Source organism: Thalia democratica, chromosome 5 (assembly GCF_965202585.1).
Source record: "Thalia democratica chromosome 5, ktThaDemo2.hap1.1, whole genome shotgun sequence".
Classification (NCBI taxonomy): Eukaryota; Metazoa; Chordata; class Thaliacea; order Salpida; family Salpidae; genus Thalia; species Thalia democratica.
Genome location: NC_139169.1, coordinates 27,675,196 through 27,690,655, shown reverse-complemented (window position 1 = coordinate 27,690,655; position 15,460 = coordinate 27,675,196).

Below are 15,460 nucleotides of genomic sequence, written 5' to 3'. Positions count from 1 at the left end.
AATTACACTTGATATATATAAAAAAAATCTTACTCGTATTTAAGGTTAGTTTCGAATCTTAGTATATTCTGAAGGTGATGACCAAGGATAAAAAAAAAGTTTTATAAGAATTCCTATTTATGGAAGCCATAGGTTTTCAATTTCTTCAAAGGGTAGCCATGATAAATAGTTTGGGAAACCCTGGATTGAAGTAAACTTGTACTATTATTGTTATACATTTGTATGTTATAGTTATGTATATACAATGTATATTTATACTTAAGACTATTAAATAAATAAAATTTTACAACACTTTCACACGTACTAAGCTAATTGTGTCAAAAGCATATAGATATTTTTTTCACAAAAGCAGTTTTCTTATTGATTTTCAGAAATTTAAAAAACTTTATAATTAATAAATAGTAAAAGTTTAGTAGTTATGATAGAAATTTAGTCTGTACTGTAAATTATACGTTTTTGATTTCAGATTTCAGCACACTGTATTAATCTACGTTTTACAGAATGTGCAGAGCAATAAGTAGTTAAAGGCGGTATCTAAAAATGATGCGGATTCTAAAGCTTTTTACTAGTACTATAGTTTATTGAACGATAAAAAAAGCGCTCAAAATGTTTGGTCTAAGGACCTGGTTTACAAAGGAACCTTTCGGTTATCGAGTATCACAATATGCTTTTACAGCTTCTTATGAGCTATTACATATAGTTTCTTTTTTATATTTTAAATATTTATATCTTTAGTAATAAAACAATCAGCTAATCTAAAAGAAAATAAGTTTTAATATGTTTTCAAATTAATTTCTATGTATTCAGCTAACTCTTATTCTAAATAAAGTTGGTAGTTTGAAATAACAGTAAACTGAAGCTTTAAAATTTGCACAAGAGTTTTTGTACAAGTGGATAAAATTTCAGTTCTATTATAATAAACTATAAAATTTAATTTTTGAAAATTAACAAATATTTGTTTATCCGAAATAAAATTATACTATGGCATAAAAACTAAAAAAATACTTTTGAGTTATAAACGCATTATATGTGTATAAATAACCATAACTTACAATATCAACTTTCAATGAACACAAAATCTCTACTTTAATGTTCATAACAATATTTTTTTTAAGGTTTAAAACTACTAATTTATACTAGAAGAATATTTTTCTTTTGATTATGAAAAATAATTACTATATATAAAAAGACTAACTTTGGTGTAGGTTCTCAAAATTGTAGTTTTATTATTCTATTGAAAATTATTTTGATACACTTTTTCATTTGTAATATTTCTAACAATATTTTTTGTTCTTTAAATCTTTTTTTGAGCTGCAATTAGAAAACTTTTCTGTATACTTAATCATTTAAAAATAGTAAGCAAGTATTTGAGCAAGTAAAAAAACTAGAGTTCCTTAAGGTTAGTATGTTTTAAAACTAAATTGTGGATAAAACTATCAGCTCTACCTTTTTAATCTAATAGTATTTCTACAAAATCCTTATTAATATACAGTATAATAACTAACTTTGTAAAAATTTCGTCAGCCAGTATGAATTGTTCTTACTTTGCTTAAACAGGCTTTAAATTATAACTTTTATTTTCGGTTTTCAAAATTTTTCACAGTAGTTAATATTTTCTTTTTATTTAATTGTAGAAAGGTAAGTTCCGTCAAAAGTAAGTTCTTTAGTTTTTTCAGCTTTTACAAACTTGAACTTTTCTTTAATTGTGTATTCCACGTAGTTAAAATAAATGGTCAGAGTCAAATATATAATTGCTGTCAGATCAACACAAAATCAGTATTAATTTCCACGTTTTTAGAAATATCTTTGACTGAATTTTTTTAATATCTAGCATGAACGTTTCTTTATCATTTTAAGCATATTTATAGCATTCAATACTTTTTGTTATTCGCCTTAATAAGCTACGTTCGTTCGTCTGATTTCTTTTGGAGCATTAAACGTTACTAAGTTCGTTTCATTACATTTTCAGTTGTAAGACTTTGAACCTTTTCAAATCTTATATAAGCTTCGTGAATACAAAATTTTCCTGAAGTTTTTTTTCAAGAACTAAATTTTCAATACTTTGTATGAACCATAATTTCTAAATAGCTTTACATACAAAAACTTAACATTTAAAAATTAATACATTTGAAACATACTAAAAAGTTTTAAATCATTAAATCTATGATATTTCGTAAGAACTTTCTATTCTATAATGTTACACAAGAGTTTTGTTTTCGTTAACACATTTAAAAAGTTTAGGTAATTAAAGTTCATTATATTAAAAATACTATTATGAAATTAAATATAGTTTATAAAAACTTAAACTGTTTACATTTAAGAAACAACTTTTGTACTATATATTATTTTACTCTTAAATTTTAATTTGATCTACAAATTATATTGTTGATGAGGCCATGTAAACTCAAGTTGGAATTTTTTCAATCGGTAAAATGTACAAAGCTTGACCAAAAAATAATTTATACAAGCTAAAATTTTATTTAAACTAATAAAAGCTGTTCACTAAATTTAAAGAGTCTATATGAAAACAAGCGTTTTAACTAGTATTTATAAAGCAAAATACTTACTTTGATTAGTTCTTTCCATATCTTGATCTTGGTAAAAAATCGATTCTTGACCCTCCACTAAATTAAAGTTTTTTTGGTCCAATAACCGAAAAAAATTGTATTTTAAACAAAACATCTTATTATAACAAAAAGTAACTGACTCTAACTACATTAGGTTTACGTCATAAACAGTTTATTTTACAAACTTTTTTTAAAAAGTTTAATTATCTTATTTAACTTTTGTGCAACTTTTCCTATATTTACACAAGTTTTACTACACTATTTATTTCGTATCAACTTTTTTTAAATAGAATAACTTTGAATAATCTTGGTTGGCAGGCACTAATTAGTTCAGAAAGTCAAATTTATTGGCAGCAGAAATTCAGAAATAAACCAAAATTTTGTTCATGAATTTAAAATAACCAAAACGATATTACCAAATAATTGTAAGAGTGTTGTAAATAGTAAAACCTAACAAGTCTAATGCTGTTTTAAACATTTTGTATACTTTTTATTTTAATTGAAACAAAACATACAGGCTAAACGTGCTAAACGTACCATTGCTTTGTTTCTAAAATATTTTTCAAATAAAATATACAGCAGGTAACGTAGTAGTTTAAGTTCTACTATGAATAAAAGCCCAAAAAATGTATGAGAAGTAGTAATATCTTACTTAAAAATGTTACTTATTACGTTAGAAATAATCAACAGTTATGTTCTTACGTTAAGGTTAAAAACTCTTCAACTGTAAAACACTCTTGAAACTGTTAAATCAAAACAAAAGTTATAAAAAAAATCATTTTTAACGATACATATCATATACTAATTAAACATTTTAGCCTGTAGACAAAAGTAAAATATTTTTAAAGTACCCAAACTTTGAGTCGAAGAAAAAACAAGTTATCTACCAAATCGAAATATTCACTTGATATTAGTTTAAAGTTTTCAAAAGTTTCATAAAGTATTAAGTATGTTTGTATGGTGCAACGACACTTATTTTTGCTTTAAATTAAAATTTTACAAACTTTAAATAAATGTATTATTATAAAAAAACGAATACAAAAAAATATCAGTGTGGTAAAAAAAAAATAAACGAAATACAGATTGTGTTGCAACACAGACAAAGCTGTTGCAAACTCACTACAAAATATGTTAAGTTCTAAAAATTGAATATATTTTCTGCAAATCTAAAATGATATAGTCTACAGAAGCTTGTTAAAAAATGCCAATCACAAAACATGTACCTTAAAAAAGTATGAGTAAGTTTTCCTAAATAAAAAAAAAATAATGAAATCTAAAATTGATCGAAATGCAGATTGCAGTATTTAAGCTGCTGCAAACGTATATTGCAATATGTTCAATTCTAAAAATACAACATGGCTACTTAAAATGCTTTAGTCTACAGAATCTTGTTAGAAACTGCCGGTCAAAACTATGCATCTTCAAATGTATGTTTAAAATTTAGTAACATACCGAGCTAATTACGCTATCTAGAAAAAAACGGCTTATAACTACTAACTAATGTTTACCATTCTTACCTTTCACTCGTTTGAAAAACATTTTAAACCAATTAAACTTGGTTTGATAAAAGTATTAGTTAAACTGTGAAAAGTTTTATTTATACTTTTATATAAACGAAGTATAAATTGCAATTTTAAACAGTTGCTGCAAACGTACTTACAAAATGCTAGGTTTTAAAAATAAACACCTTTTTTCGTCGTATTTAAAATGCTTTAGTCTACATAATCTTGTTAACAGATGTTTTTCAAAACATTTTAACTAAAAATTAATATGTAATTTTTTTTTGGTTTGAAACGTCATTTGGAGTTCAGAGGACGTATACTTTAGCTGGTAAGTTTATAAAATAGGCCCTTAGTTTTGTTTATATAAGCAATAAGATGTAAATAAAAGTTAATTTTCTTAAGTGAACAAAACCCACTTATTGTACAAGTACATTCATTTATTAAATAAACATATTTATTTAAATAATGCTGTTTTAAGTCGAGTTGTTTGACAATATTTCATTTGTTTAGCTGTTAAACTAAAAAAAAAAGTTTCTTATTTTTTATTACCAACCGCGGTTTTAAAAACTAACTTGATTAGTACTTGTCAAAAATAAAACAGTGGAAACTTATAGGTAAAATTGAATGAAAAGACTCGGAACAAAAAAAAAACAAGAAAAGAAACTAATATCTACACCCTGTAGAACATATCATACATGAAGTTTAAATTTTTTTTAGTCAATATGCTTTGATATTTAATGACTTAATAAATTTGTAATGAAATATCAAATTAAGCTGAGTATAAATACCAACATAAAATATACTACAACAAATTTAAAAGGTATACATAATATTCAAAAGGTTTTTAACTGATTTATAAAGGAATTTAAAACAAAACAATTTTTTTTGCTTAACTTGTTTATATAAATAGTTTCATTTTTAATAAGTTCGTCAGTGATAACATTTTAAGAATTTTAATGAATAATCTTATACATTTTAGTTTGGATGATAAAATAAATAAGAAAAATTGTTTTATAAAAAAAAAGGTAAGAACTTTAAACAATTTCGTATCTGATTTTATCTGAAAAGTATTTAAATAAGTAAAACTCTTTTTGGCTTACTATAAGTTTTATCTCTACAGCAATTAGGTAAAAGGTAGTTTTAATAATATTCAAACAGACTGTACCAAACAAATGTAAAACTTAAGTTGTGTCCAGATCTTTTGTTTTGCTTCACCTAAAATCAAACAAAAACAAAAACTTTTCATTTTTTTTAGTGGTAAGATAGTTATGCAACTATTTATCCGAAAACTGTACTATTTTACCAAAAAAACATATTTAAAAGGTATGTATAAAATTCTTCAGATAAAGAATGATTTTTACTGTAACAAAAGTAAAATTTCCATAAATTTGTTATCTATTTTTTTTATGGTGTCCTAATTTTGACCGCATTTGACAGAAACATACGTCATAGAAGCCACAAAAGTATATCTGAAGCTTTTTTTCTACAAATAAACTTTTTAGATTAATTGATAACAGAAGTCTGTTTGTACGCAGCTTAGTTTTTATATTCAATTTTAATATTCAAAAGTTTTATTCGCTAACAATAACTATCATAAATATTTCAAATAATTTACTTAGCTAACTGTTTAAAACTAGTAAGAAATACAGAAAGAACCAAAAATTTTGTTCATAAATTTAATGCAAACAGAGCATACAAACAAAAAGTGCAACACATACTTTGAGTACAAAATGTGTGTGATATAAAATATCCGGTAGACTAGAGAGTAGTTTAAATTCTACTAATTTTGAAAATTCCAATAAATGTAAGGTACGTAGTAATATTCTACTTCAAAGTTAATATCTTATGACGTTAAAATAAAATTACAGTTAAGTAATTACGTTAATGTTAAAAACTCTCTAACTGTAAAAAACTCTTAAAACTATTAAAACTGAAAAAAAAAAAAAAAACAGTTTTAAACATCTTCTACGTAGTATAAACTAATTGAAAATTTTGGCTTGTATAAATAGAAGTTAGTGTTTGTTTTAGTCATTTTAAACTTTTTTGTTAAGTAACAGAGTTTGTCTTAAACACTAAGACAAAATTAAAGTATTTTTAAAGTACTTTGAAAAATAGATTTGAACAAATATACCTACAACATCGAAATATTAACTTAATACTAATTTAAAATATAAAAAAGTTTCATAAAATATTAAATATATTTGTATAGTTCTACGACAAATATTCTTTTTATAAGTTTAAGATTTTACCAAATTTAGATAAACATCTTATGGCAATAAAAAAAACGAAAACAAATAGATATCGGTTTAGTAAAAAAATAAAATAAGCTAAATGCAGTTTTAAAGCTGCTGCAATCGCACTACACAATATGTTTTATTATACAAATACAATGTATTTTTCCTATTTTAAACGCTTTAGTCTGCAGTATCTTGTTAAGAAGTGTCGATCAAAGTTATGTATTTTAAAACATATGTTTAAAATCTAATAACATACCAAACTAATTGCGTTACCCACAAAAAACGATTTACAGTTACCAACTAACTTTTAACGTTTTTACATTTTGCTCGTTTAAAAAAATACTTAAAACAAATAAAACTCGGTTTAATAAAAGTATAAATATAATATAAAATTAAACAAAGTGTAAATTGCAGTTTTAAACAATTGCTGCAAACGCCCTTACAATATGTTAGGATCTAAAAATAAACACTTTTTTCTGCGCATTTAAAGTTCTTAAGTCTACAAAATATTATTAACAAATGTCTTTCAAAACATGCATACTAAAAATCAATGTGTAAAGTTTTCTTGGTTTGAAAATGTCATTTGGAGTTCAGATGACGTAAATTTCAGCTGATAAGTTTTATAAAATAAACCCTCAGTTTTGTTTATAAAAACAATTAATTGTAAATAAAATATAATTTAAGTTATCTAGTGAACAAATTCTATTTATTGTACAAGTACTTTTATTTATTAAATAAACATTTTCAAGTAAAAAAAAAAGATTGTTCAAGTAGAATTTATCGACGATATTATTTATTTAGCTATCGAACAAAAAAGAAAGTTTGTTATTTTTTATTATTTACCGAGCTTTTGAAACAAATTTGATAAATACTTGTTTAAACTAAAACATAGGAAATTTATAAATAAAATTGCTTTAATAGACTCAGAATAAAATAAAACAAGTAAAGAAAATAATATCTACACCCTGTAGAAAATAACATACATAAAGTTTATTTAAGTTCTAAAAGTTGTTTTGTCAATATGCTTTGAATTTAAATGACTTAATAAATATGCAAAAGAAATACAAATACATTTTAAATAAGCTAAGTGTAACTACTTAAATAAAACACTCTAAAAGAGAAATAAAAGATATACATAATATTTAAAAGGTTTTTAACTGATTTATAAATAAATACAAATAAATTTTGAATAAGCTAAGTATAACTACTTAATCGTACAAAAAGAGAAAAAAAAGTATATGGTGTTTAAAAGGATTTCAACTGATTTATAAAGGAATTAAAAAAAAAAAAAAGTTTTGCTTAACTCGTATATGTAAATAATTTTAATTTATATAAATTTGTCAGTGACAAAGCTTTTTAGATTTGATAAGTAAATTAAATAAAAAAACTTGTTTTAAAAAAAAATGAGAAAAATTTCGAAGATTTTGATTTGATTTTATCTGTAAAGTTTTTAAACTAACTAAAACTGTTCTAGGCTTATAATAAGTTTTATTTCCACAGAAATTAGGTAAAAGGTAGTTTTAATAACATTCAAACAAAGTATACCAAACAAATGTAAAACTTAAGTTGTACCCAGCTATTTTAGTCTGCTTTAGCTAAAAACAAGCCATAAATAAAACTGAGTAAATTTTTTACTGGTAAAATAGTTATGCAACTATTTTTCTGAAAACTGTACTATGTTACCATAAAGGTATTCAAAAAGTATGTAAATAAATCTTCAGATAAAGTATTACTTTTAGTGTATCAAAAGTAAAATTTCCAGAAATCTGTTATCTTTTACTTTTATTTTGTCCTAATTTTGACCGCATTTGACAGGAACATACGTCATAGAAGCCACAAAAATATACCTCAAGTTTTTTTTCTGTAAATAAAGTTTTTAGCTTAATTGATAACAGAACTTTGCTTGTACGTATTTAAGTTTTTTTGTTCCGGTTTTATATCCACATTTTATATTCTAAAATTCTAATCTTTATACATGTTGTTGTGAAAAAACCGGTGGATAAATTTTAAACATAAATAAAAAGATTATACATTGGTTGGCTGAAAAACTATAAAACTAATATTTAAATAAGTTCTAAAGGTTAATAAATAAATTTTTATTAAATTTTATTTTAGTTATTTTGGAATGACTATCAAACAAACTAAGCAAATTGGTAAAGAGTTAAGGTAAATGATATTCAAAATGTCACTTATACGTTTTTGTGTCGTGGAGAAGCTAATTTTGGAAAAAAAACCTAAAACGTTATTTGAAAAATTAAAAATATGATAAGTTATCGGTAGTTTATTCAAAACTGATTAGTAATTGTTCTGGAAACTTAAAAGGTAATAAAATAAGAGGCTTTTTTAAATATATGAAAAACTTTAGGGGTTAAAAACATATTTTGGTTTTTTATTGGTCTTAAGGAGTAATAATAAACGTGAATATTAAAATTTTTAGTAAATAGTTAACTTTGTTTTATGAACCGATGTTGCGTAACCCAATTCATAAATACTAATGAAACAGTTTAACTTATTAGATTAGAAAGTTAAAGTAAATAACACGTGATAATTTCTAAGAAAAATGAAAAAATATAGCTGATCAAAGTACAAATTGTCTGTGAATTTGTTACATTGTTAGAACTGTTTCTGAGACAAAAGGAAAACCACCCTAACATATTGCTTACTATCTAGCAATACTTCTGTTTGAACAGGCGTCTTGAATTTAATAGCAACAAATAATTGTCTTATCGAGGTATCACTGCTGGGTTTCTGCGGTTTCTTATTGGGGGTTCAGCTCAAGTTTAATTACTTTTTCGAATAAGGAGAGAAATTTAATTTTTCTTTATAGCTGAGCAAAAATTAGTTTAACTTTGATTTGAAGCTTATGAAACTAATAGTTTTTCTGATTTTTTTTTGTATACTATTTAATTTAAAACTAAGAAACTTGGGTTTTGGATAAACGTTAAAATTTCAGAAAAATAATTAAATGCTTAGTGGATATTTATTCAAACACAAGAATATTGAAAAAAATACTTAGTTTTGCAACGTTTAATATGTACAACCAAATCTTTTTATGATATTTTTTTAGCTTTTACATACAACTTTACTTCATTTTAAAATAAAGTCTATTGTAAAAAAAAAAGATACTGAGTACAAAGTTTTATGTTTCTAGTTAAAAATACTTAATAGCTTAAATATACTTTTTCAGTTTTCTTTTACAACGCCTTGATCTTTGAGTTTATGAATTAGACTTTTAAAATAATATACAACATTAATAACTTTTTGAATAAGTCGTACTTGTTCTAATGGCTGTAACTTTGATATAGTACTAAAACCACAGTGATTACATTGATGTATAGGAGAATCAACCCGCATTATTGATGTAATACATAAACAATGTTAAATGTTATCCACTTAGTATACTTACTGACCACCGGCAGTATTCTAACATATTAAAAGATTTTTGATTACAACGAATCGTTTGAAGGTAGCAAAACAGAATTAGCACTTTCGATTCCCTTGAGATTAAATGTCATTTACGTTTGTTTGAAACACTATTAGCTATATTTTAGTACAGGACACTGCTTTATGTAATAAGTTATACATGGTTGTGTGTTATTTGCGTTTTTTAAGATACACTTTTGACCAGTATATTGCTTTATAGTTTTAACTTGTTTATAGCTTAATTATATTGCTGTTAAATGTAAACTATTTCAAAATATAAATTGTTGTAATTAAAACAAGATTACAACTAGTTAGTAAACATACGTTTTCAATATATAAAACACCATGTTATATTAAAATACTTATTTAGTTAGTGAGGTATAAATAAAATTCACATTTTACATAAAATACCTTAAGTTTTTGTTTTTTAAGGTTGGAAATTTAAAAAGTTTCGACAAAAATATTTATTGCTATTCAAAATTTAAGTGTTTTAAGGTAAAAAAATTACTTATCCTTTCTTAAGATCAAGCATGATTAAAATTAGGTTTTTAGCAAACTTAAAACATTGATACATACTTATTAAGTTTCACACAATGATTTAAAAAAAAAAAAAGCCAACTTAAAATGTTTAAGAATTTATCTTAAAATTCTTTTATAAACCTATTTTAAAAACCTTTTACTTTGAAAAAATCTTAGTTTGTAAACATTTGTTCTTAAATTAAACAAAAAGTTTAAACACCAAACAAAAATATTATCTAAGTAAACTACAACAAATAAATAAAGATATAAGTTTTTGAATTTTCTAATCATAAACGGTGTTTTAATATTTTTTAAAATAAAGAAAATACTTAATGATACCTTTAAAAACGTATATTGTGAATCATAGATAGTTAGAGCGTACAAAACGAGTCACCAGGTAAATCGAATAAAATGAATTTAACACTATCAAAGTAAACACTTAAATACCACGACATTATCAAAAAGAAGCACACGAGTCAAACTAATAATAACACGGTTTGATACGCCCAGCCGAGTATATTGGTGACCTATAAACCAAACTAGTTGTTTATGTTGATGTTAGTTCGTACACCAAGTGAACTTCTAGTTGGAAATACTTTAAAACCTTTTGAGGATGGGTTAGATTAGCTGGTTTAGACGCGTGTTTGAAAGCAGAAACTAATTAGTGTCTTGATTGGCGTATGCGTATTAATTGAGTTATTTCTGTAAAGTGATTTATTTCAGCGCGTATCTTTGAAGTTGAAATAGTTGCTTGTGAAAAATTTTCAAGACTTTTTTGACCTATGTAAAACCTTCAGGCAGTCATTTGTGTTCTACTTGTGTGAAATGTAGTTGGAGTTTTTATATTCTTTTTTTTTAATTTTAAAATGGTTTGGCTTGTACACATATTTTTATAATTAAAACAAATAATTGGGAAAAACTAATGTATTTTTTCTAAATTCTAATTATAATACATTTTATATATATTTTTTATAATTTGTTAAAGGGTTTAAATATTCAAATAAAGGTTTAGATAATTTTTAAAGGAAAGACAAAAAAAAACTTGTTTTCATATATTTTTAAATTTTATAATGCTTAGAATTTAAGCCTGTTTTGTATTAGAGAACAAAACAAGGATCTTTGTAAATGTTTATTAATGTTTTATTGTTTAAATTAAAATATTTACGAATAGAAGTGATTAAATGATCTATAACTAAAACGTAAGCATACTTTGTTTAATCAAAATAAAGTTTTTTTAAAGCATAAAGTTTACGAAAAAAATACATTTATCTAGTTTTTCTATTTGGTTAAATTAAATAAAAAAGTAACAAAATTTTAATAAAACATCGTAACGTATTTGGTCATTCAAGTTCACAGAAACTCGATGACTACTTTAAAATTCGTGTCAATTTAAAAATATTTGGTTTAAAGCTCACTAATTGTGTAAAAATTTTTGCGGATTGTTATTAATAATAAATATTGCGTGCAATCAGCTAATATTTCAACATTGGTGAAAATAATAAAACACTTTGGTTACATTATGTAAAAAAAGCAAGTAGTATTAAAAAAATAGTACTATCATTAACTATGACCTTATCGATTTCAAATATAACCAAAATTTATCTGTTTTAATAATATCAAAATGCTAACATTTTTCCTAAATTTAATATTTTAATTAGCCAATAACTTCTAAAAAATCTAATATATTTTAACCAGTTGTTAATAAAAGTACGTTCATAGAAGCTCTCATTTTTATCATTATTTTTACTTAACATAATGTATTTTAAACATTAAGTTATTAAGTTAATAGACTTTCTTTGCACTAATAAATAACTAAAAATAAAAAAAATAAAAAATATTTTGTTACAGTTTGGTTATTTATTTGTCTAAAAAAATTAAATGGTTTAAGATGAAAAAACTTCTAAAAATTTCCTTTTAATTTGAAGCTAATAACAATGTGATGATATTTTTACAAAATAGTTAACAAAATATCTATTGCTTTTGAAAAACTCAACTTGTGGACTATCGGGAAATAGAAGCTATAAAATATTAAGCTACAAAAAAAAAGCTTATTGTTCTTATCAATAATTTACAGACCTTAATTGGGTAGAACTTGTCTTTCCGCATTTACAAAAGGATTTAATTGGTTATACTTCTTATCCGTTTATAAAAAGAAAACTTAAGTTTTTAAATATCTATTTTTCAACATTATAAATTTATTTTTCTTCATATTAACATAGAATTTTACTAAGCTAATAAATAGCACCTGTTATAATATAACTTTATAAATTCTGTAACTATTTTGACTTTGTAGCATTTTAAAAGTTTATATTTTTAAGTTAGAATAGTATTATCCCTAATTATACTTCAAGACTGTAAAAATTATATTAACTAAAAATAAATATTTTTATAATTAGGTTATAAATTATATAAACAAATTAGCACTTTATAGTAGTTTTAAAACTTTTCCATGTATAAAAAGAATTCTTAAACCTTTTTGATTTGTATAAGTAAACAAAACTTTTTCAAAATTTTTATTTTTTTCTGTGGTAATCGTTAATGAAAATTAGACTTAATAACTGTTTTGTTCGTTTTTGTAAAAATTAACAATAAAAATTGGCGTAATAATGTTTGTTTTTATCTTTACATTTAAACTTTACAGATTACAAGAATAGCTGCATGGTAATTACTTGCAGTCTAGACTTGTTTGATTATCAGATACATTTATACAACTTACTAAACCTAACATTTACAATTGTTTACTAAACACGTTGATATTTATCTATCGTATAAAATACTTTAGAGTATCTGAAAAAGTTGTTGGGCCTTTTGAATTGATAGTTTTAAAACAAAATGTTTTAAATAGTATAGGTTATTAAAATGCAGCATCGTAATAAATTGCAGTGCAAACTTATTTCATTATCAGACACATTTCGCAATCACCTTCCATGTTTCACAACCATCGCTTAAGATACATGTGTAACACGTGTAGTTATGACGTCATAATACTTGTCGTGAGCTGACAATCGATGTTGTTTCCTGTTGTTTAATCGAGTTTGCATGCTTCACGTGCTTGCGATGTTTAATTGAAATACATACTTAATACAAACTTGAAATGTTAACAGCTTCTTTTACTCGTGCAAAATTAGTTTATTGTAAACTGATAGGGTTAAACCAGATTTATAGTATTTTCACTAGTTCTTGTTTAGTTAGTGTCCTGGATATGACGTTAAACTGTTCTGGTGTATGACTCGATAACCGAAAGGTTTTTTCGTGCACCAGGTCCTTGGACCAGAAGCCTTTTTTTATCCTTATTAAATTAACTTAAAATAAAATTTTAAGGCTGTAAATTATTATGTATTCACTTAATGTTCAAGAAATGGTTTGAAATGAGGAGTTGGTATTAAGTAATCCATTTTAAAGATATTTAGGTCAAAATTTTTAGTGTTATCACTAGTCGTTATTCATATTAAGATAAAAGTAATATAAATAGAAAGACTAGGCTTGAAATTACTACTTGTCCAATTACACAGGTCCTAAAGTTCACATTACTTTTTCGAAACTAGATTAAACAATTAGACTCTTTGCAGTTCTTTAGCTGCACATACTGAATTTTAACGGTTAAAGTTGTCTTGTATGTTTTAGCTTTAGAAATAGAAATAAACCACTATCGTTGATTTTATATTAAATAAAAAAAATCAAAAGCATATAAGAAACTTCTGGTTTGTTTTTATTTTGTAAAAGTACTTTTGTTTTTACATTTCTAATACATACTTATCTCAGTTTTTTTTTTCTTAGTACATTAAACAGAAAATTTGACAAACTGAACTTGTCGCTGTTTTTAAGTTCGCAACGTGCTACAACAACTTACTTTCAATAGTAGTGCAAGCTCATTAGTTTTCATACAATTATTTTTAAGTCCTATTTATGCTGAAACTATTTTAAGTTTGTGTAAACCAAAATCGTTTTGATGAGCTAATGAATTATGAACTAAACATTTATGTTGATAAGTCAGCTTAAACACGTTAGTTTAAATAGAGAGTTTTTGGATTCTGTGATCCATGGGAGTACATAAACAAAGAGCAGTAAAATTTTAGTTTATATGTTTATTTAAAGGAATTTTAATGCGTACTATCAAACATTGTATAACTTTTACACTTTTTTTATATAGCTAAACCTTATTTATTTTAAATTCTATATTCTAATACTTTTAAATAAGTTATTAGCTTTTTTTCACATTAAGTCAAGATAAACGTTACTTAACCTGATTTAATCAAATAGTAAAGGTTGTACAATTAACAAGAAAACTTAAGTAAAATTTCACTTGAATGTTTTTTTTTTAATTTGTTTTATTGTTTATTTATATAAAAAAAAGTATTATATAAATGCAGTGGTAAAACAGTAAAATGATATAATAAAAGTTTAAAACAACACTAAATAAAAAGTTTTAATTCATTTAATTAAAACTGACAAATTACCAACTATAGAACTTCAGTAGATTTAAAATATTTTACTAAATAAGCTTTACTTCTAGTATTTTAGCTTATATTTTTTATTGTACCTTTTTACCAGCAAGACACAATAAAAGTTTAACACAACACTTACTAAAAGTATTTCAATCATTTAGTTAAAACTAACAACTTATAAACTTTAAACTTTAAAATTCATAAAAACAAGCTTTTATAAGTCTTACCAGAATCTTAAACTACAATAAACAAGCTTTACTCCAAGTATTTTTAGCTTAAAATAAGCTCTTAAAATAGTTTGAACAAGTTTGTTTAACTTATTGGCAATCACAAAGTTATGTAAATAGTTTTAACAAATAACACAAAAACAGCAATAAATCAGTCAACCGACTTAAAGGAAGTAATAGAAAAATAAATAAAGCAATTACCGCAGTCAAGTACACACGTGTTAAAAAAACAAATGAAAAAAAAAATGTTTTTCTTAAATATTTGTTAACTAAAGCTGATTAAGTATAATTGTACTATTGTCTGATTTACAAAATATTTTTACAGTAAGAATATTTTAGTTTTAAGTGTCTCAAATCTTCCCTTGGTTGTGTGAAGTTCTTTGTGATTTTTTTGCCTTTATCGATCGTTTTAAATAAAAAAGTTATTTTTATTTAACAAAAAAATCTACAAATTTATTAGTAAACGTTATATTGTCTAAAGTACTTTCAAAATCTTCTTCAGTAGACAATTAGAACTTCTAATTAGAAGTTCTAATTGTC